The sequence below is a fragment of the Pogona vitticeps genome, chromosome 4 (assembly GCF_051106095.1).
Source record: "Pogona vitticeps strain Pit_001003342236 chromosome 4, PviZW2.1, whole genome shotgun sequence".
Lineage (NCBI taxonomy): Eukaryota > Metazoa > Chordata > Lepidosauria > Squamata > Agamidae > Pogona > Pogona vitticeps.
The window spans coordinates 210,989,676-211,010,868 of record NC_135786.1 but is presented as its reverse complement, the minus strand read 5'-3'; positions in this window follow the sequence as shown (position 1 = coordinate 211,010,868).

Sequence of the window (21,193 nt, the reverse complement as noted above, 5' to 3'; positions counted from 1 at the left end):
CTAAAAGGAGGCAGTGAAATAGACAGATTCAATTCTCTCTTTTTTATTTTAAACATTTTATTAGTTTTTCAATCTATCTACATTCAATTCATGCTTGTTAAACATTGTGTTACATGGGTTACTTATACTTTTTTGAGTTTTTGCATCTTGGTGTCTTCTTAGTTGTCCCTTCAAAATCTATACATTTTTAAACATTTAAACCATTCATGTATGTATTTTAGTATACAGTATTGGATGCTATCATAATATTGCTCTCATAGTATACAATGTTCTCAAAATTCTCTAATAACATACCTGTACCTAATAAAAGTAATTCCAGTTTCAAATCTTTATACATAATTTGAGGTGATTTAACCGACGAACTTTATATTTTATACGAATAATAACTGAATAGATTCCTAACACATAACAGATGTTATCTAAAGCATTTTATACAGATTTTATTTATATAATTGTTTAGGTATTTCTATCTCCACATTTTCTTTCATGTCTATATCAATATCATATCTAATGTATGTTCTTTAAGTACTATTTGTTTTACCTCATCCTTATATCTAACTTAAATTTACTTTAAGAACCACTATATTATGCCTTACCCTGATTAGTGACCCCTTATTTCAGTTTAATTCCCTTTTCTAATATATAGGATATGCCCCCTTACAATTCCAGAACTTAGTTATATACATGCTTTCAACGTTGAAGGCCACCTTTAAAAAATTTCCCTTTTTATCTTTCTAAGTAACTCCTTCTCTTATTTGTTTTTTCCCAACTCTTGTTTCCATCTATCTCTAAAAATTCTGCAGTCCCTTGTGCCATCTGAGAACATTTTATACACTTGATCTATCTTCAATAGATCTTCCAGGCTCTTTTTAATTAGATCTGCTGGTTCTCTCCCCTTATCTTTCCTTAGCACACCTAAAACTCTCCTCGGCTCCAGGATTAGAATTAGATCTCCTAGGTTTTCTCCTCTAGTTTCCTCCAGCCCCTCCTTTGATTGGCATACATCATCCACCACCCTCTCATTTCCTTGTTCATTATTCCCTGTCTCCTGTTGGCTACAGTCTTTAACTGCTCCTTGAATAATTTCACCTCTTCGTTGTGGGATCTCACTATTTCTAAAATTGCTTGAAGAGTAGATTTTTATCATCCCAAAATTTTCCTTGTTGTGGCGTCATGTCCCAGATGTCAGTTAATTGTATTCCAAGTGAAAGTTGCTTAAAATAATCAGTCTAATTCCATCAATACTTGTTTCCATTGAATCCAGTCTCTGACGTAGAGGGTTTTCCCTGCCTAAAGGCTCAAGTACACTTGCTCACCAAATAGTTCACTCAATGTTTGTGTTCATGGCCTGATGTCTTTTTGTAATCCATCCCCAGAGGCAATCCATTCCAGTATCGATTCTGTCTCAGCCTGTGGTCCAGTCAAGTTCAGAACCCAGAGTACAGTTTAAAAGTTCCAATTTGCCTGGATTAATTTATCTGTATTTCAGTTTAGTCCTCAAAAAGAAAGGAAATTCCAAACAGCCATAGAGTGTTCATTTCTTCTAGGCTTTTTGCCAGCGCTTTAGATAGTTGTTACAAGTAACATTCGTTGTTGCTAATGATAGTTTTAAGAGAAAGTTCTAACAACAAAGTAATACCAAACTTACTTCCTTGAAATATAATTTGTATAGGCATCCTTCAGTCTCAAGAGACTATGGTAATGTGCTCTGAATAGAGTTCTTGGAACGTCTGGTGTTGCTAAGAAGGCCAATTCGAGAGTGACAATCCCTTCCACACTGAAGACAAATACAATCTGTCTCCTGTCCAGGTCCCTGATTTTGCTGGTTTCAGGACTGCCACTTTGCCTCAGCCTGCTGGACAAGTGTCTCTTCAAATTGCGAGAGGCCATGCTGCACCGCCTGCCTCCAGGCTGAATGCTCAGATGTCAAAGTTTCCCATCTGTAGAGGTTCATTCCTAAGGCCTTCAGATCCCGCTTGCAGATATCCTTGTATCGCAGCTGTGGTCTCCCTCCAGGGCGCTTTCCCTGCACTAATTCTCCATACAGGAGATCTTTCAGAATCTGACTGTCAGCCATTCTCACAACATTTCCAAGCCAATGTAGATGTCGCTGTTTCAGTAATGTATACATGCTAAAATTCCAGCTCATTCTAGTACAGGTAAAGATTCCCCTTGACATTTAGTCCAGTTGTGTCCGACTCTAGGGTGCGGTGCTCATCCCCGTCTCCAAGCCATAGAGGCAGCTTTTGTCTGTAGACAGTTTCCGTGGTCATGTGGCCAGTGCGACTAGACATGGAACGGTGTTTACCTTCACACCGAGGTGGTACCTATTTATCTACTCGCATTTACATGCTTTCAAACTGCTAGGTTGGCAGGTGTCACATCCCCCCAGTGTCCCTTGTTTCTTCTCCCCAAACACAGGTCCACCCTCTGGATGCGTTTCCTCTTTTTACGCTGCCACCAGTGGATCTAGTCCACACTATACCAAATATATCTCAGACACGTGCAGCATATACAACAGGTTTATTAATCTTTTAGTTGGTATGTAAATCACAGATGTAAATCACAGTTGTTGAGGATCATTCATTAAATTGGGTTGATTTGATTACATGTTTGCTTGTATGTGCTTTTATTCACAATAACCACTTTAACAATAGTATTTGACCATCTATCCTCTATTCCTTTTAACTTTTTCCTATTCTGTCTTAACTCTCTCAATTCAAAGTCCTAAATCTCTCTCACTTCCATTCCCTCTCTTTCTCTCTTTCTCTTTAACTCTCTAACTGTCCCTCTAACTCCGCCCCTCCTGTCCTATCATAGGCTCCTGCACTTGAGCTCCGTATGATGGCCAGGCGTGACGTGGGCATGCCACCACAGCAGGAGTTAGGACAAGCGACGGGAGCTCATTCAATCATGTGGATTCGATCTTACAACTGCTGGTCTTCTTACCTTGCAGCACAGAGGCTTCTGCAGTTTAACCCGCAGCAGCACCACGTCCCTTCCATCTCATTCTAGGACTACTCTATTTGGAACTTTGTCCTGCCAAATGATACCAAACTGCATTGGAGACAATGCATATGGAACGTGATCAGCTTTCTCTTCTGCCATGCACAAGGGTTCCAGGACTGACTGCGGCACATTTAACTGAAGTATAATTGAATATCTAATTAATGTCCAATTTATTTTCTTTGCATCTCTTTGTGTCTCTTTCCTCTCTCTAGATTCACCATTGCTCAGTCAGTGGTGGGGGACAGAAGACACTATTTCTGTTGTAAGGATTTTCTTGTCCAGAGATAGTCATAAAGCAGTACAGTTAAAAAATATTTCTCACCCAATGGTAACACGATGTTAATTAGCTGATTTATCACTTCTCCATTGCCAGCTGCCGACGACTTGCAAGCAAGCTAGTTCAGCTGCTTGTTTCCGGCTGCTGGTTGATTGGCGAGTTTCCCAGATCAAACGTGGATAACCAGTCCTTCCCCCAGTGATCAACAGTCTTCTCCCCCATTTCACCACCTCTTCAGGGTGGTTTTAACCCCCTGGGTTGGAGTTCAGGTCGGAAGTCAGCCCAGGGGACGGAGCTCCATCCTCCTGCTGTCTCACTGCAGCGTCAAGCCAGAAGTCAGACAGATTCAATTCTAGATTCCGTCACACAGCTCCATGGATGAGTGAATGTATCCATTTTATTTCCTCCCCATCCACTTTTTTTTAAAAAAAGAAGAAACAATGACAATTTTTTCTGTCATATTCATGAGGATATTTGTATCGTTTGGAAAGCTCTTATAAAAAAAATGAACTGGACATAGTTCTCACCATCCCTAAACATCACATACACGTTTAATTTGCTTAACAAAGATCATTTGGATATGTGACTGCACAATCCCTCCTATTAACATAATGCTTATTCTGAATTTGTAGTTAAAGATACTGTCAAAAAATTCTGCTACCGTTATTAACAATAATAGTAATAGTTTTTTACAGCTGAAAAAGGTTTGTCTGTGAGAAAGGTGTTGGGACCTGGCAATCAAAACACAAACAAGGATTTTAGAATGAAAACGGCGGCTTTAGCATACCTGTGTCAGCACTTCCGCGTTCTGCTCTATTTACTCCAGTGTTTTATAGACCAAGACTTCCCACCTGTCATTTTTCAAAGCCCCATAATGAATTCAAACTGGGTGAATATGGGAGATGACAGAATGCAAAGTGTCAGAACACACCTGAGCTTCCATTGCCCTCAGAGTGGTGATTATTAATGTGAAAGAGCCAGAATGTGAAGAAGCATCCAAAAGAAGTTCTTACTAGCAGAATTTATAGCTCACAGCTTCAACGTCCCTTGGCCTTCACCAGCTGTTACACACCTGGAAAGGGAACAAAGAAATATATTTCCCCAATTTATCTTCCTTGTACTTGTTGCTTATGGGGCTGAGACAGCAGGCAACAGAGAACTAGTAGCTGAAGTCTAAATATCCACGTGCACAGCACTAATTCCTGCTGGAAATAAGCCAGGCTTCAGCTAGTCATTATTTAAGTAACCTAATCTTTTCTTCTCTCATGAGAAGAGAAGACTCCCTGGAAAAGACCCTGATGTTGGGAAAGTGTGAGGGCAAGAGGAGAAGAGGACGACAGAGGACTAAATGGTTAGACAGTGTCACTGAAGCGACCAACATGAATTTGACCCAACTCCGGGAGGCAGTGGAAGACAGGAGGGCCTGGCGTGCTCTGGTCCATGGGATCACGAAGAATCGGACACATCTTAACAACTTCTTATGAGATGGCCAAAGTATTGGAGCCTCAGCTTCAGGATCTGTCCTTCCAGTGAGCACTCAGGGTTGATTTCCTTCAAAATGGATAGGTTTGTTCTCTTTGCAGTCCAGGGGACTCTCAAGAGTCTCCTCCAGCACCAAAAGCATCAATTCAGCCTTCTTTATGATCCAGCTCTTAGTATTATTATACTAGTCTTAGTATACTAGCCCTTAGTATTATTCTAATGTAGGTTCAGTCTGTGTTTGTAAAGGAGAAAGCCATATTGAGTTATTGTCTAGCCAGTACAATGGTTTAGAAGGGAGATTCTACCCTGTCTCCTTTGATTCACTATTTTCAACAGGGGGAGAGAAACATGTCTGCAGAGCCTACGTTTAATCTTGCTATAGGAAGTGTGATTTTCTTTTTCATCCACCTTGATTTTTCTTCAAGAACAAGGACTCTGAGATTCACATCCCCACCATAGGCTACTAGGATACTATATACCCCTACTAAAAAGATTCCATAAACTAGTATCCTTTCCACCAAAGACAATCACTTAAGTACGAGGAAACATGGAGTGCTAGTTCTTACTATTGACAGGTTCATGGAGTAATCCTCTGGGCATAAGTGCTTTTGAGCACTTGACATCAGGTATTCCAAGAGCTCAGATAAGGCCCATTTTATATCATGATACTACTCCTCATTGGGACAGAGGAGTAAAAAATATTTTAATGTCAAGAATGGCATGTATGTTTTTATTTGTAGAATGCATGGGAATATAATTTTATTTAGGCTTATATTTAGGTTGAGTTGAGTCTCCACATGGCCCTGCTGCTCATCCTCTCAAGGGCCTGCTTGAAGTATTTAATATGCATTTTTCCAGTTGAAATTGGTAATAAAAGTAAGTTAGTGTTTTTACCATCATATTGGAAAATATAGACCAAGCCATCCTTAAGCCACCTATGAAGTTTCTAACAAATATAAAATAAAACTAAGGGCTTCCAGGTTTGTAGCAGTTTCTTATAACCACTGTGGAGCACCTCATAGGAGGAGAAGCACACATGCAGGCAGGATATGTCAAAAATACAGCATATCCAAGATCTGCCAGCCTACTATCTCTCTGGGCATTGAAGTTGCTTTGCTTCAGCTTTCCCAGAACATAATAGTGTTGTGTTGGTTATGCTGACACATCAAACTTAAAGCTTGAAAAAGAATCTCTGGATTCTGGGAGTTGTGGTCCAAAAAAAGTAAGCTTTCCAAGCTGTGATAAAACATACCTATGGAGAAAGTTGTTGGTAGAACCACTTTTCTGGCCTCGCTCTCAACGGTGTGGATGATACAGGCCATATATCCTGGATAGCTACTTATTGTCACAGATAAGGAAAGCATGTGAAGAGTCAATCATGTGTAGTTTTCCACATGGGAGAAACATTTGTGAGCAGCTCCAGGGATCATCCATGACTGGTACACTTTTCTCTATTTCAAGAACCTGGAAAGAACTTTAACCCAGTGTAGTGAAAAGGTACCCCAAGCTGCTCATTTAGCTCTTCCTTTCCATTGTTATGACTGTCAGAGTATTAATGAAAGCATGGCAAGAAATTTCCATACTCCATTGAGGAGGTACTTGAGTGCTCATCGTCTCTAACTCCAAGCATTCCTTTCTGTCTACTGTAGCCCTATGAACCCCAGATAGAGCTTGGGAAAGTGCATTTTGAGATCACAAAGTTTAGAAATTCTGGGAATTTTTTACAACATCCCTTCTTGAAGTCCTGCTAGAAATCCTTTCTGTACTAACCTATAGCTGAAGTTCTGTAAGGATCCTATATTTCTTCTCAGCTTGATAAATGACTATGCTTTCTGTTGGTGATGGACTATTGTTTGTACAATGCAGAGATAGTCATTCAGTATCTGTATAAAAACAAATCTTGAAATAGGAGATCTCCTGCCTGCTTTTTGATAGTGCAGTTAATGAAAGGATGGCTTTGTCTTCCCAGCATCCCTAATAGGTCTGTTTGTAGCAATGTTATACACCAAAAGAATCCTATAAATAGAAAATCAAGCCATATATAAATGAAATAGCATTCCAGAAAGGCATGCCAATTTGTACACAAACACCCCGGACAATTAGGAACTAATGTCTGTAAAATATCCCCTTGCCACAAGGCACACAGAAACTGATTAGAGACAGAAACTTCTGTGAATGAGGGCACCGTGTGATGGAGAATCGTTTTATAATAAAAACCAGATGTTCCAAATAAATTAGCACGCTTGGGGTTTGGGGAAGCAAGTTAAGGAGAGACATCCAGGCAACTGTTTTAGACTTTGAGACATTCTCACCTTCATCTGAATTTTAAAGAAAAAGATAGTTTGTTGATTTGATTTTTAAACATTTTTAGGTATACCATTTGGAAGCAACTTGGATATGAAGTCAGAGTTCTTTGGATTATTGTAGGATCACTCTCTGCTAGAAGCAGTGGCACAAGGCTCTGCAGTCTTCTAGTGCAAATCCCATTGGCCTTAGCCTCCTCAGGGATCAGAGTGGAATGCCAAGCACTCTAGTCTAACAGCAACCGGACATCCACAACTTGCCCATCTCTACACTGTTAAAGTGGAAGTATTCATTTTGGAAGACATTTTCCCCTTGGCATAATTACATAGAACAGCCTATAATTCAAAAGACCTTTTGAAATTTTGGAGACTTGAAGGTGTCTCTGTGTTACACAGCGAGATCAGTCCAGTGCTGCTCATACTGTCATGGATCCATCCTAACTAAAAACTTCCCCCCTAGAATTTGTAGTTCGACATTGAACAACTGTCTATACAACAGCATTCAGTTAATTTAATCCTCTCTCCTTCATCACGTAGTATATTCAGAACTATAGTCCAGGAGAGTTCCTCTAGCAGAAATTTCCAGGTGTCTTAGCAAACTACAAATCCTGCTGTTCCTACTGATGGAAAGATAAAATCAAAGTGATAAAGTTGTATATGGAGATACTAATATGAAATGCGACAGCTTCACTCCAGATTCCAAAAAAATGATGCAGGGAAATGCTGAAATAGAGTGGGCCAAGTCTAGCAAGCCCCTGTGTCTTCTCCCCCATCCCTCTCAGCTCTCCTTTCACAGCCCTTGTCCACAGGCATATACTGTATTACATCCATTCCCTTAGCACACTGGTGCAGTGGTTAAACTGCATGGAACTTGTGGCACAGTGGTTAAACTGCAGTACTGCAGTGAAAACTGTTCAACGTCCTGAGTTTGAACCTGGGCTCAGGTAGCCAGCTCAAGGTTGACTCAACCTACTGTCCTTCCAAGGTTCATGGACTGATGACCCAACTCATTGAGTGGGGCAATGTGTAGCCTGCATAATTAAATTATAAACACCCAGAGACTGCTTTAAGTATTATGCGGCATTCTATAACCAGCACACTTCAGTTTTTATACAGTGGTGCCTCGCTTAACGACAATAATCCATTCCAGGAAAATCGCCGTTAAGCGAAAACATCGTAAAGCGAAATTAAAAACCCCACTGAAATGCATTGAAAACCGTTCAATGAGTTCCAATGGGGGTAAAAACTCACCGTCCAGCGAAGATCCTCCATACGGTGGCCATTTTCGGTGCCTGTATAGTGAGGAATCCGTCCCTAAGCACAGTTGGGAGCCATTTTAAGCACCTGGTGGCCATTTTGAAACCCCGACGATCAGCTGTTTTTGATTGTCGTAAAGCGAAAATCGGTTCCCAAAGCAGGGAACCGATCATCGCTAAGCGAAATTCCCCCATTTAGGCCATCGTTTTGCAATCGCAATTGCGATCGCAAAAAGATCGTCGTAAAGTGGATTCGTCATAAAGTGGGGCAATCATTAAGCGGGGCACGGCTATACTTCAAATTGCTGCCTGTCTATCTTCATAATACTCCTTTTTCTTAACCAGCCATGTGAATAATATTGGGCAAGTATCTTATGGGACCAAGGCATTGTGGGACACGTGACCAAGGAAATTTTTGCAACTCCTCCTGCAACACCTTGGTCCAAAGGACCCTCCAAACCCAAGCATTTTTCACACAGGCAGCTAAGAAGCAGCCATAGCACAAGGGCAGGCCAGTAGCAGTTGAGAAGACACCCAACTGAAGCCACAATGGTCATATGCATGCACAGAGTGAGCAAACAGTATAAATAAACAGACAATTCCATGCACTAGACACATGCACAGGAGCCCATGCAAAGGAAAATTGCCATAAACATGAACATGAAATGAGTATACTCAAGTCTGTCTGATTTGCCAGTTTTATTCCCACAGCATGATAATGGGGTTTTGTGGTCATTAAAATGGGAGGTTTTCAATGTAAGGTTTTAAATGTGTGCAGACGTGGATGTATGTGTGTTTTCTGGATGCCCCGGCTAAAGCCCACACCTCAGGAAACCGAAATTTGCTGTAATTGTATCAATTACAGCAAGGCTGCTTGCTGTTGTTCGCATCCACTGCCAAGATATCTCAATGGGTTTGGATTAGAAGAAAGAGGATTTTTTACAAGGCTCAGGAGGGCAAATCGACAGTGAATAGGAAAACAGTAATTATTATGTTTGGGCCATTGCAGAGAGAAAAGTTTTGTTAAATGCACAAAAGACTATTTCTTTTTTTCCTCATGGATTATTTGACAAGTCAAACACATAGAAATCATATATTGCCTGTGGTGGCAAAAATATCATTTATAAATAATCCTTTACACCAGCAGGGCCACTGAATATCTCAGTGACTCTGAAGTACTAACTATCGAGAGGAGCAGAAAACAATCATAATGATTAAGGGGTCTCCCCCTCGCTTTTTATAAATAATTTTGTATTTCTTTACATTTTCTTTGCTCTGCAGAAACCTTGGAAGACATTTGAATGGCTCAGTGCTGTTTTCCAAACTGGTAACTTAAGTAAACATAGAGAGGTGGGAGGTGAGCTCAAGGGAAAGAACAGCAGAATACCAGCATCCTAGCGAAAAAGTTCCCTATTTGTGATGTTTCTAAAGCGACGCCAGTCTGTGCCCACTCTGGATATAGTCAGATGTTGTTTTATACAAATCTGCAAGCAATCCAAGGTGACATTTGAGAATTTTCCGGTCATTCCTTTTCATCTTACCTCAATTATGGAAAACAGTTATACACACACAAGGAGAATAATAAGATATAAGATTACCACTAGTTGTTACAATTTTCCAGGTATCAAAAACTGTAATATTACCTAACTGTTCTTCAAAGATTATATACATAGCACTCAGTTATGGGCCATCATTGTAACTCCTGCTTGCCTTTTAAATCTTTATTTTCTAGGACATTGCAAAATGAAAGCATTCTTGAAAGCATCTGCATTTGTGATGTTTTTTCATGCAAATTAACTTTTAAAAACTTGCAAGAAAAAACAAAGCAGAGCTCATTATTTCCATGGTATTTTCCACTACAGTTTGCCCTCCATTTCCTTCATGAGTGCCCTTGGGTTCATGCATGTGTGGAATATTGCACTGGAGAAGTGGAAAAAGAGTAACATTTCCAAGCTCTGATGCTAACTAACCTCCACTGGACAGAATCTTGGATTGAATCACTCCACTCAACATTTTCGTTTGCCACTGCTCTTTTCTCCATTTTCCCCCTTCTCTTCTCTTCCAAGGCCAGCATATTTGCACTTACTTCCCATGGTTTACTCAAACTGCTTGGGAGAGTCCCCCCTGCATGCACACTGGCCTCACTCTTTATTGCATCACATATGTTGATATCCTGCACTGTTTGTCTGCAGATTTTTAGATCACTTTGGAGTAAACATTCCAGAAATATAGAACATCCTATTAAAATAGTTTAACAACAGAGGCATCAGCACATACATTAAATATAGTTAAAGAGCAGAGATATCAACACATTCCCAAGGAAAAATAATTATTTATTCTTTATAAGTGATACTGGCAACATTCCCTCTAATTTTTTTGTCCTGTTGCACATGAGCCTCATTCTGTGTGTGCAGGGATGGGTGGGTCTTCATTTGAAACAAGAAGTAAACAAATCAGCTACCAGCTGCTGATGCGCAGCCCTGATGGAGCTCTGGGTAAGTGCTTGCGCAGCTGAAAAGGAACATTGGGCACCGGTTTTCTGTATTTCCTCCAATGAGCTCAAGGTAGTGCACATGGCTATCCTGCTCCTCGCCTTATCCTTACAACCACCCTATAAGGTAGGTCAGCCAGAGACAGAGAGTGGCCTAAGGTTACCGAATGAGTTTTGTGCACACAGCGCCTTTTTAAAAAAATCGATGCAATACCTAGAACCAAGGGGCAGACCCCAATAATATCACAGGGTTGTAACGCCGAAAGAGGCCCGGAAAGAAAGAACAAGAAACCGGGCCTTCTCGACAGTGGCCCCTTGACTATGGAACAGCCTTCCACCAGAGATCCGCCTGGCTCCCTTGCTGGGTGTTTTCAAGTCATTTAAAGACGTGGCTCTTCAGACAGACCTTCCCTCCTGTCAATTCTTGAAATCTATATTTCTGTTCTTTCATTCCCCATCTTGATCACATTATATTATTGTTTAAATGTTTGTGATGTTTTATTGTATTTAATGATTTTTTTTTATATTTGTAAGCCGCCCCAAGTAGACGCTGTCTAAGGGGGCAGGGTAGAAATCGAATGAATGAATGAATGAATGAATGAATGAATGAATGAATGAATGAATGAATGAATAAATAAATAAATAAATAAATAAATAAATAATTGATGTCACCTAGATAGGGTAGGCTATGGTGGAGAGAGTGAAGTCATGAAGGTGGTGCTGTACTCCATACTTGTTCCAAATGCTCCAAATGGCCTAATGTCTGTGTGCCAAAAAGCCAGGAGTGGCGGAGGTGGGCGAAGAGCCAGGGAGTACATTCTCAAGTGATGGCCCATTATGCCATCTGGAGCAACACAGATGCAAAGAGCTGTACCAGCGAACTGGCTCCCACTCTGAATGGCTTGAGCTGAGTGCCAAGGTTTTAATACCACTTCATATGAGCAAATCAGCTGTGCCCACCTCTAGCCTGGTCCAAGATTTGTCTCTCCACCTGAAGACTCAGAGAAGCAGAGCACTTTCTTTAGACTTCAGCCAGTATCTGAGACTTAGTAGTCCTCTGGCTCAGTGGAGACAAAAACCTGGGTCTCTTAAGTGCCAGTTCAATGCTCTAATCATGGCACCATACACTGGGTCTTTATCTACAGCAGCAAATGCAAACTAATATGAAATGGCCATGGTAAGTTGAACAAGACTTCAACTGCTCCTGGTTTTATTGGCTTTGATATCTTACAGGTAGATGTACTGGGTACCCAGACAGACCAAGGAAAAGGAGATGAGTGAATTCTTGATTCGAAGGTAAATCTGCAGGTTATGGAAATAAGTTAGGCATTGCTGTTGTTTGAAAGATCTTACTTCAGACATACCTGCCAAATATAGAACTCAGGTGAGTCTATGCACTGTCCTTATCCTTCCTGCTTGTGCTAGGAACAGATAGACAGCCTCTCTCAGGATCAAACTAAACAAGGCATGAATACAATACTTTGAGGAGTAACCTTTCTGGCAAAATCTATCTTGCCATTATTGGACTTTAAGCTCTTCACAAACCCGATGAAGTGGGTTTTGATCCACAATTATGTTTTTTTAATAGTCTATAAATGTATCATCTGTTTTTTGCATTTGTATTTTATTTTGTATCAACCATGCTACTACCATTTATTTCAATGCTTTCAATGTATAGCGTTTAGCTATGAAAGAGTTTCTTTTTTAGTCCTAGGTAAACATGTCAGAGGAGGGATGACCCAGACTGGATCCACCACATGTGAGAAGGGATGAGTTAAAACTGTTCTAGTCAGTTTTCAAAAAATAAATCAAAGCTGCCCTGCCCCCACATGGGGATTGAACAAAGGAAGAAGTTTTCACTGGCATTTAGCTTGACCCCAAGAAATGGGACAAGCAGGTGACCTCTTCCCCAGGTTTTTTTTTTTCAAGTTCTTTCTTTCCCATATATGAAGGGATTTGTTGATTGGATTGATTCTTCAATACCCTTTGTGGATAAAAAACACCACTCTTCCTTTTTGTCTGGGCAAGAGCTATTTCCAGCACAGAGTAGTGTACAGTATTGGGTGTATGGGTGACAGAGATGGGAAAAGTTGCATTTTTTGTACTCCATCTCCCTATATATCCCTGCTTTGTGGGCTGGAATATTGTGAAAGTCATTGTCCAAAAAAGTAACTTTGACCATCTCTGATAGGAGGCACCGAAGTGAAAAAGGACTGTGATTCAAAATCATCATCAATATAGCTAAACACAGTGGTGCCTCAATTTATGACCATAATCTGTTCCAGAAGATGGACGTAACTCAAAATGGTCATAAGTCGAAGCACCATTTCCCATAGGAAAGTATTGAAAAGCAATTAATCCATTCCGGCCGAAGAAAAAAATAACAACAAAAAAAATCACTGCAAGACCCATCGGAAATGCAATTAATCCCTTCTGGCCGAAGGGGGGAAGCAATTAAGTGTGAAAGACCCATTGGATATACAAAGAAAAAGCAAAGGGAGCACATTGGAAATGCAAAGAAAACAAACGGAGAACATCGGAAATGCAAAGGAAACAAAGGGAGCACACTGGAAATGCAAAGGAAACAAAGGAAAAAGCAAAGGGAGCACATCGGAAATGCAAAGAAAACAAAGGGAGCACATTGGAAATACAAAGAAAACAAAGCATAAAGCAAGGGAAGCATGCAAGACCCATCGGAAATGGGGGAAAACCCAAAAAAACAACCAAACCCCTCAAGACTTATCAGAAATGGGGAGCAAAACCCCAAAAAGCAACCAAACCCCCCAAGACCCATCAGAAATGGGGGGAACAAAAAACAAACCCCCAAGACCCATCGGAAATGGGGAAAAACACTCCAAAAAGCAACCAAACCCCTCAAGACCCCTCAAAAATGGGGGGAACCCCAAACAAACAAACCCCCAAGATCCATCACAGCACAGAAACATAACCCCCCAGCCCAAAACCATGCTGCAAAACCCACACAGAACAGTTTTTAAAAAGCAGAAAGCAGCACCTTACCTTACCAGGCAGCCTCCTCCGATCGCACACTCTCTAACTGCTGGGGCGAAAGAGCTACAAAGAAGCAGCCTCTTCGCCACCTACAGTTAGCAATTTGAATTCCCCGCCTTTTTTCCCTGCCTTTTTGTGTTCGTAACTGGAAGCCCCAGCTGTAAGTCGAAGCAAAAATTGGCGGCTGGAGCTGGTCGTAACTTGAAATGGTCGTATGTCGGGACGTTCGTAGGTCGAGGCACCACTGTACACCAAACTTTCACTTTTAATAAGCGCTGAAGAGCTGAAGAATGGCTGGGCTGATCTGCTAGTTCCAGTTTCTCCCACCTTTAGATTATTTTTAAAAAATCAAATTCTTTCCATTCTGAATATGAGGACCTTTTGGTACATTTTAATCAAAACCTGAAACAAAATCTCCATCGATCCCAAGGAAGCTGCAGCAAGAGAGAAAGATGGCTACAGAGGCAAAAGCACGACAATTCGTTCTGCACCTAGTACACAATAGAAACCATTATAAGCAAAGCTGGAAGAGTTGGCCAGAAGGATTTGTGAGGAAAACATTCTGTCTTATTAAACTACCTCAAATCTGGAAAATACAGAGATGGATCTTGCTGTGTACTATTGTTTCTTTCAAAAAAAAAAAAGTCTCCTGAAACAAACAGGGGTTTTGCCCCCCCCCCAACATTGGAAGATTTCTTTTATTCTGTGCCACCTTCTTTTGCTTCATCAGTTCTCTCACAAAATGAGGCATTGTACAACTTCCTGACAGCTTTCATACAAATGTTGGTGTTATTTTGCCGCTGTGGAATGGGGAGGACAATAGACTGAGGGAATAAGATTTAAAATTAACTTTTGATAACAGCACCATTAACACATGTCATCAATGTAATCTTGTGGTAACAATCAATTCCAACAGTTTCTTTTTCTTTTTTTCTCTCTCTCTTTTTCTTCCTTGTTTTAGTTAAATGTCTGCTGGTATAATGTTCTGACAAGGAATATACCGTACTTGCATGAGGAAAGAATATAAATTAAACTGTACAATTGAGAGTACTAATGGTAATTTCAGAGAAATCTCACTTCTAATTTAGAATGGTAAGATAGTGTTACAGTTCAGAGAATAAGGATTTAAGATAGATCTTCAGTCTCAGGCGATGGAAACTGGAACATATTTATATAATTTGGAATTTAAATTCTGGATTACAGTATGTTCTCTTGCTGCCTCTTGAACTTTTATCTGCTGCATCATTTGGTTTGCACAGGGCATGTCCTAATTTTTGGATAATAAGTGTGTCTTTTTGATATCACAGTTGTAATGCAGATTTACCAAGCTTAGAGTACTTAGAGTAGCGTTAAAATCACTGGGAGAAGTTATAATGACTAACCTGGGTCCCGTTTATTTCCCTGACTCGTATTTACTACAGAAGATTACATATTCCATACAGATAAATAAATAGAACCGCGTACAAGTTTTCAAGTCTTTTTTTTACCTACCCACCCAAGATAAAAGTCAACTGACACAGAAACAGCACAGAACTAGCTCGTGATTCAAACAATTCAAGCACTGCCGAAGAGAAAGCAAAACCAACAGATTCATTCTTGTCTAGAAAAAAAATGGGGAAGAAAGGTTTAAAGAACCTTGTCTCAAGCGCTTTGGTTCTGAGTAAACGGCCTTTCCACTTTGACAGCCACTTTGCCATCGTGGTTAGTGAATTGCCCTAGGACTTGAGAACCTTGGATTCAAAATCAACTTAATCATAAAGCTCAATGGGCGACTAGGGGCACATCACAGCCTCTCTGCCTGACCCATGTTACAAAGTTCTTATGAAGGTAAAGTGGGAAGAAAGAGAGCCATACATGCCAGTTTTAACTCATTAGAAGAAAGGTAGGATGTACATGTAACAAAAGAAACAAGAATTGACAATAATATAATTATAGGTGAATGACATGATATTATTAAAGATTAAAGATCCAACCACAGGCCTACAATGGCTGAAATTCTGTTATGTTACGCATGCAGAAGGCAAATAGTGTAATGTTCAGTCCCTTCTAGTTGTCAAAAGCTACTGAATATTATACCATTTGCCTTCTACATGTATAACACAGCAACATGAATCCAGCCAATGATTTACTTAATTTGGTCCTGTAAGATAAGTTTTGTTCAGTGTTCCATTTGGATTTACCTTTGGATCCAGAGCAATAAGGATTCTAACTAGACTGAGACAATGCAACTGCCTTTTAAAAGAAAATAGTATCCAAAGTAATTCTTCCAGTAGAAGAAACGTAAGAAAAATAAATAAATTAGGAATTCCAAGCACACGGAAATGGATTGAGGAGACTGAGGAGAGGCTCAATAACTTGTCAGGAAGTCAATACTACATGATAAAAGAACTGTAAAGATTTTAGCTATCCTGAGAAAAGAGTCATGTGCCGATGAAACAGTCATCTTAAAGGTGCTTGACAGGAGAACAAGGCTTATCTAGAGACAACCACACCAAGAGGACTGCAAAACATTTGTTTTCGTCACACAAATAAGACTGTTTCCATCATACATCCAAAGCTGTCAGAGTTTGGGGTAGACTCACATAATCTGAATCATATCTCACCCTTGGAGTTGCTGATCTGATCTGAACCCCATAATTTGGCCTCAAAAAACAGCTGCCATTATTTATAAATCTGTTCATGATCTTCATGTGCTCTTTGCTACCCATAGTTGATTTTTCTTCCTCTTTCTCTTCTACTTTTTCTGCTGCTGCTATTGCATGTCCTGCCACTGTCTTTTCCCTGGATCTGCTATTTTGTTTCCTATGTGCATCTACCACTGACATGGGAAATAGGAACTGGAGAATTAAGATATTATTCAGCTTTGCTTCATCGCCCACTCCTAAATCCTGAACACATGTACATGTATTCAGTTCTACCACTCAAACTCATACTGGGAGTGAGATTAAGATTTGGAGAGATTTAGGAAATAACCAAATGCAAAGAGGTCTGTCTCCAACCCTCCACATTATAGAATCTAAAGATTCATAATAGCAATCTAGATTTGCAGTAGACCTGGCTTTACTAAAAGGAAGAGTGAGGCAGGCATTTCTGGTGCCAGGTGCTAGGAGGCAGCATCAACAACTGGAAGAAGGAATTTATATCAAGTGGTTTGCTTACTCTGTGCTCTCTAAACCAGTTTGATGCTTTCAAATATGGTGGGAGGCGCTTTTTATTGCCACTGTTGAAGTGGATTGTTCAATAGCCAGCCCATGGGATGGGAGGCAGCCATTTTGTTTTTCATCTGAGGTATCAAAATGGTGGCCTTGATTAAGGAGAGTACAGAGATACAGGGAGTATGTTTCCAGTCACTATGCTTTTCTCCTCAAGCTCTTCATACAAGTAGACTACAATGGTGGATAGTAGGGGGTGAGAGAGGAGGTGTGGACTGACCGCTGTAGCTTCTCGTCACAATAAATGGTTTTCTCACGGCTCTCTTGTGCTTTTTCTCAAGTACATTTAGGAAAGGTGTGTGTTATGTACTTTCATGTTGATTCCAACATATGGCGACCTTGGTAGGTTTCCCAAGGTATAGCATTACCAGTGCCACTCCCCCTGAGTTTCCACGGCCAGGTGTGGATTGAATTCATGTCTCCTGGGTCCTAGTCTGACACTCCATCCACTATACTATGCTGGAGAAGGAATGTTGAAGTAAAAATATCATAGGATGAATCCAATCTTGAGAGCTCTTGGCCAGATCTTTCTTATAAGAGCAGGAATGTTAAGTGTACTTTGGGAGCACCTATGAGACATCAGAGATGGTTGCACTTGGCGTCTGCCTGGAAAATGCTGCATATTGTAACCTTTACATTTCAGAGTTTTCACCCTTCCTTGTCCCATTGTGCTTTCTATGACTTTGGTGCAAAAGAAACAGAAAGGGAAACAATTTTTAATTGTAATTGTTTTGTGTTCATTTTTTACTCCTTGGCTACACTTACCTTTCTGAAATTTTACATGCTTTCATGTCTAGGGATACTTCTTTGATACGTGCCAACATTTTATGAAAATGACCCCCAAACCATGAAGACAAGGGTGAGGAAAAGTAAGCTACTCCCCACCCACATTTTTAGCACTCTCCTGCTGGCAATATAGATTCTGTACCCATTTCGTACATTTCTTAACTAGGGTCATCTCCATTCTAGAACAGATGCTCACCTACAAAATTCCCAGCAGTTACTCTTCCAGCAGGTGGCACTCTTGATCCCTCAGATTGGGCAAGTATGTACGCAAATTTCACCCAACTACCAAAAAATACAAACAATGTTAACAATTCCCTTTACATACACACATACAGCCAAAAAAGAAAAAGAAATCATTCCATCTATTTATAGAAAATTTAGAAAGTATCATCTCAAGTACAAATTCAAAAATAGTGGCTTCCATCTAATTATGACAAACAGGAAAAAGAAAAAACTATCAAATCATTTGTTAATTTCCAGTGATAGTCAACGAGCAAAGTGATGATCAGTCAAAACAGAATCAGGCTATTTTCCCAATTGCCAAACTAGAATACTACCTAAACCTTATGATCATTGCAGATGTCTAGCAAACACAAGCATGCTAACTCCATTAGCAGAATTTTACCTTTATAATCTCAAGCCAATATACATTGTGGCAGAATACAGTGTACAAATACTACGTGCAAAGTCAACTTTGAAAGATTTACTTTTCTTTATATCCTGATTAATTAAAAGAATTCAGTGTTTTTTGCAGGAAGCCCTCTGCTTTGCAGTTGCCCATAGCTCTGGTATCAGTCATCTAAACTTTGGTCCTGCTGAAATGTTTTGCTTAAACATAGGTGACTTTAGCACCTTAGTCCTTTTTTTGCAGAAGCTCTGCCTGCCATCTGAACCAAACGATGCAACGTAACTTTGCACATGTGACCTACACACTGTTGGAAACTGAACTTGAGGTCTCTCTCTCATACTTAGCCAAAGGATCTCAGGATAATTATTCTGTATGCTAAGTGCAACACACAGCAGACAGATACATCTTCACGAGCATTTTGATTGATGATAAATACTAAATAGAAGTTGAAGGAACAAAGAAAAGGTAAGATCAGGCACAAACTTTATGGTACAGATGATAACGTATGACTAGCTTTAATCACAAGTTCAGTCTGTTATATACTGAACAGAATGAAGTCACATATAATGTTTATTATTATGGATTTTGTTTCTGCATCAAAATAACTGTATCCTGGACTCTTTTCAGATCTTGATTTGGTTTAGGATCAAAGAATGTTTGCCTAACATCTTTTGTTCAGCCAAGCTCAGATTGCTATTTAGAGCAGTCCATGTAATACCATGTGAATGCTTCATAGGTAAAGGCAAGAGAAATGAAAACAGCTGTCTTGAGGCTACAAGTGAGGAGAGGAGAAATAAGGTTCCTAATGTTTGTTTTGAAAATGTCTGGAGTCTTGGGCTAAAGATCTGAGGATGTGTGGTGTTCCCTTCCCCACAGAAAATGAAGTCTTTAAAAAATAATCTAAAGATAAAAGCAGTCATAATTATGTGCAGAATGACCTTATTTTGCAAAATAAATGTTCCTTCATCTTGATGTAGGCTCTCTGAGCATGTCATAGATCGTGATCTCTGGATTCTATCCAAAACACACCAGCAAGGAGCTTTTCTCACTTTTCATCCTCAAAACAGCCCTAGATATGGGGCAGAACATTTTCCCTTTTGAAAGTCCTTTTTTGATAATAAATATACAACCCCTGCAGCCTGGATTCTTTCCAAATAAAAAAAGCAGTTGAGAACAACCATTCTCTTTCACAATAAGCAAGACTGGTCTTTGCAGTTTGTATGAGCTATTTTAAATCTGGGGACATTTAGGGTAATTTGTTTTTGCATGACGGGGACCAGTTTTACATTTTTAAAAAAGCATAATTTGAAAATCTTTTGCCCAAACTTCCCCAGTTTTGGCACAGAGCAAGAGCAGACCATCTGAGACATCTGTGCCAGGTCTGGTGCTAATTAGAGATGGGCATGAACTGCCAATTTGTGTTTGTGCTGGTTCATGCTTTGGATGAAAAGCTATTTGGTTCTTCCCAGCTCTGCCACTTCTTGTGGGCACCCACTCAGGGGCAGTGCCTAGAGGAGGAGAAACACAGAAGCCAGGGTGCTATGTCAAGGATCAACACTGACTAAGGGTCAAACTAGCAATTAGGGGAAATAGGTATTTTGGCTGATTAATCTGCTTTCCCTTCTACAAGGAATTTCTTTAGAGATGCCTGATTTTCTGGACAATTAGAATTGTAAATGAATCATGCTTATCTTCCAGTGACCAATCACAAAACAAAGCACACTAAGTGCAAGATGCACCATTAAGGAAAATCACATGGCAGCTGGAAGTCTTTCACCACTTGTGAGAAAACCTAGTCTGAAAGCAAGTGAAATGTGTTACATAGTTTGACCCACAACTGTAGCCAGCACAGTGGAAACATAGGACTAGCCCTCTTGGAAAAGTAAAAAGGAGCATCTAAATTATCTTGATTGATTAAATATCTGGATTATCATTTCAACTCTTTGATTTATCTTGAATTGAGTGCACTTATTAGTCTATTTTCACTTCACATTGCTTATTTATTTACTAATCAGTTATTTGGTAGGTATCTGTTTTACCCACTCATCTTCCCATGTACCACTGAATCTACTTCACTGAAGATACAGGTCATTAAATCAACATGATTAACTCTGGTGGCACAAGATCAGAGCATTCAACACATTTGTTTTTAGAATCGTGGTATACATTTGTAAGCAAGAGCAAAATTGCTGGACTTGTTTCCTGTATTTCATACCATTCAAAAAGCTGTTATCTTGGATTATGTTCTGGATCTCAGATAATCCTATTTTTGGACCATACCAGTGTCAGGTTATTTCAGCAAGATTAACTATGTATGCCATCAGCAATTAATATAGCAGGACCCTTATGATTATTAATGCCAAATAAAAACGGATTGCAGATGGGCTCCCTCACTGTTAAATAAAGTGTGTGATTTATACATTGTTGGTTCTCAGACAGAATTCCCTTTCTACACCAAGCATCTGAGTTGGATTTATTTGGAAGAAATTCTCAATAGCAGAAGGTTTTATGTGTTGCCGTTCTTCTTCTTGTAAGCATTAAGGATATACAAGGTGTGTTATAAATCACATGCTGCATATAAAGTGCAGTTTTACATGAACTCAGCAATTTGCTAAAGTAGCACAAAAATAAAAATAAAATAAAGCACCACATCAGTTCTTGAGAAAGCAAACTGACATTTTACTTGAACAGAAAAGATGTTTATAAATCATTTTGAGAACATGTTCATTTAAAACCACCT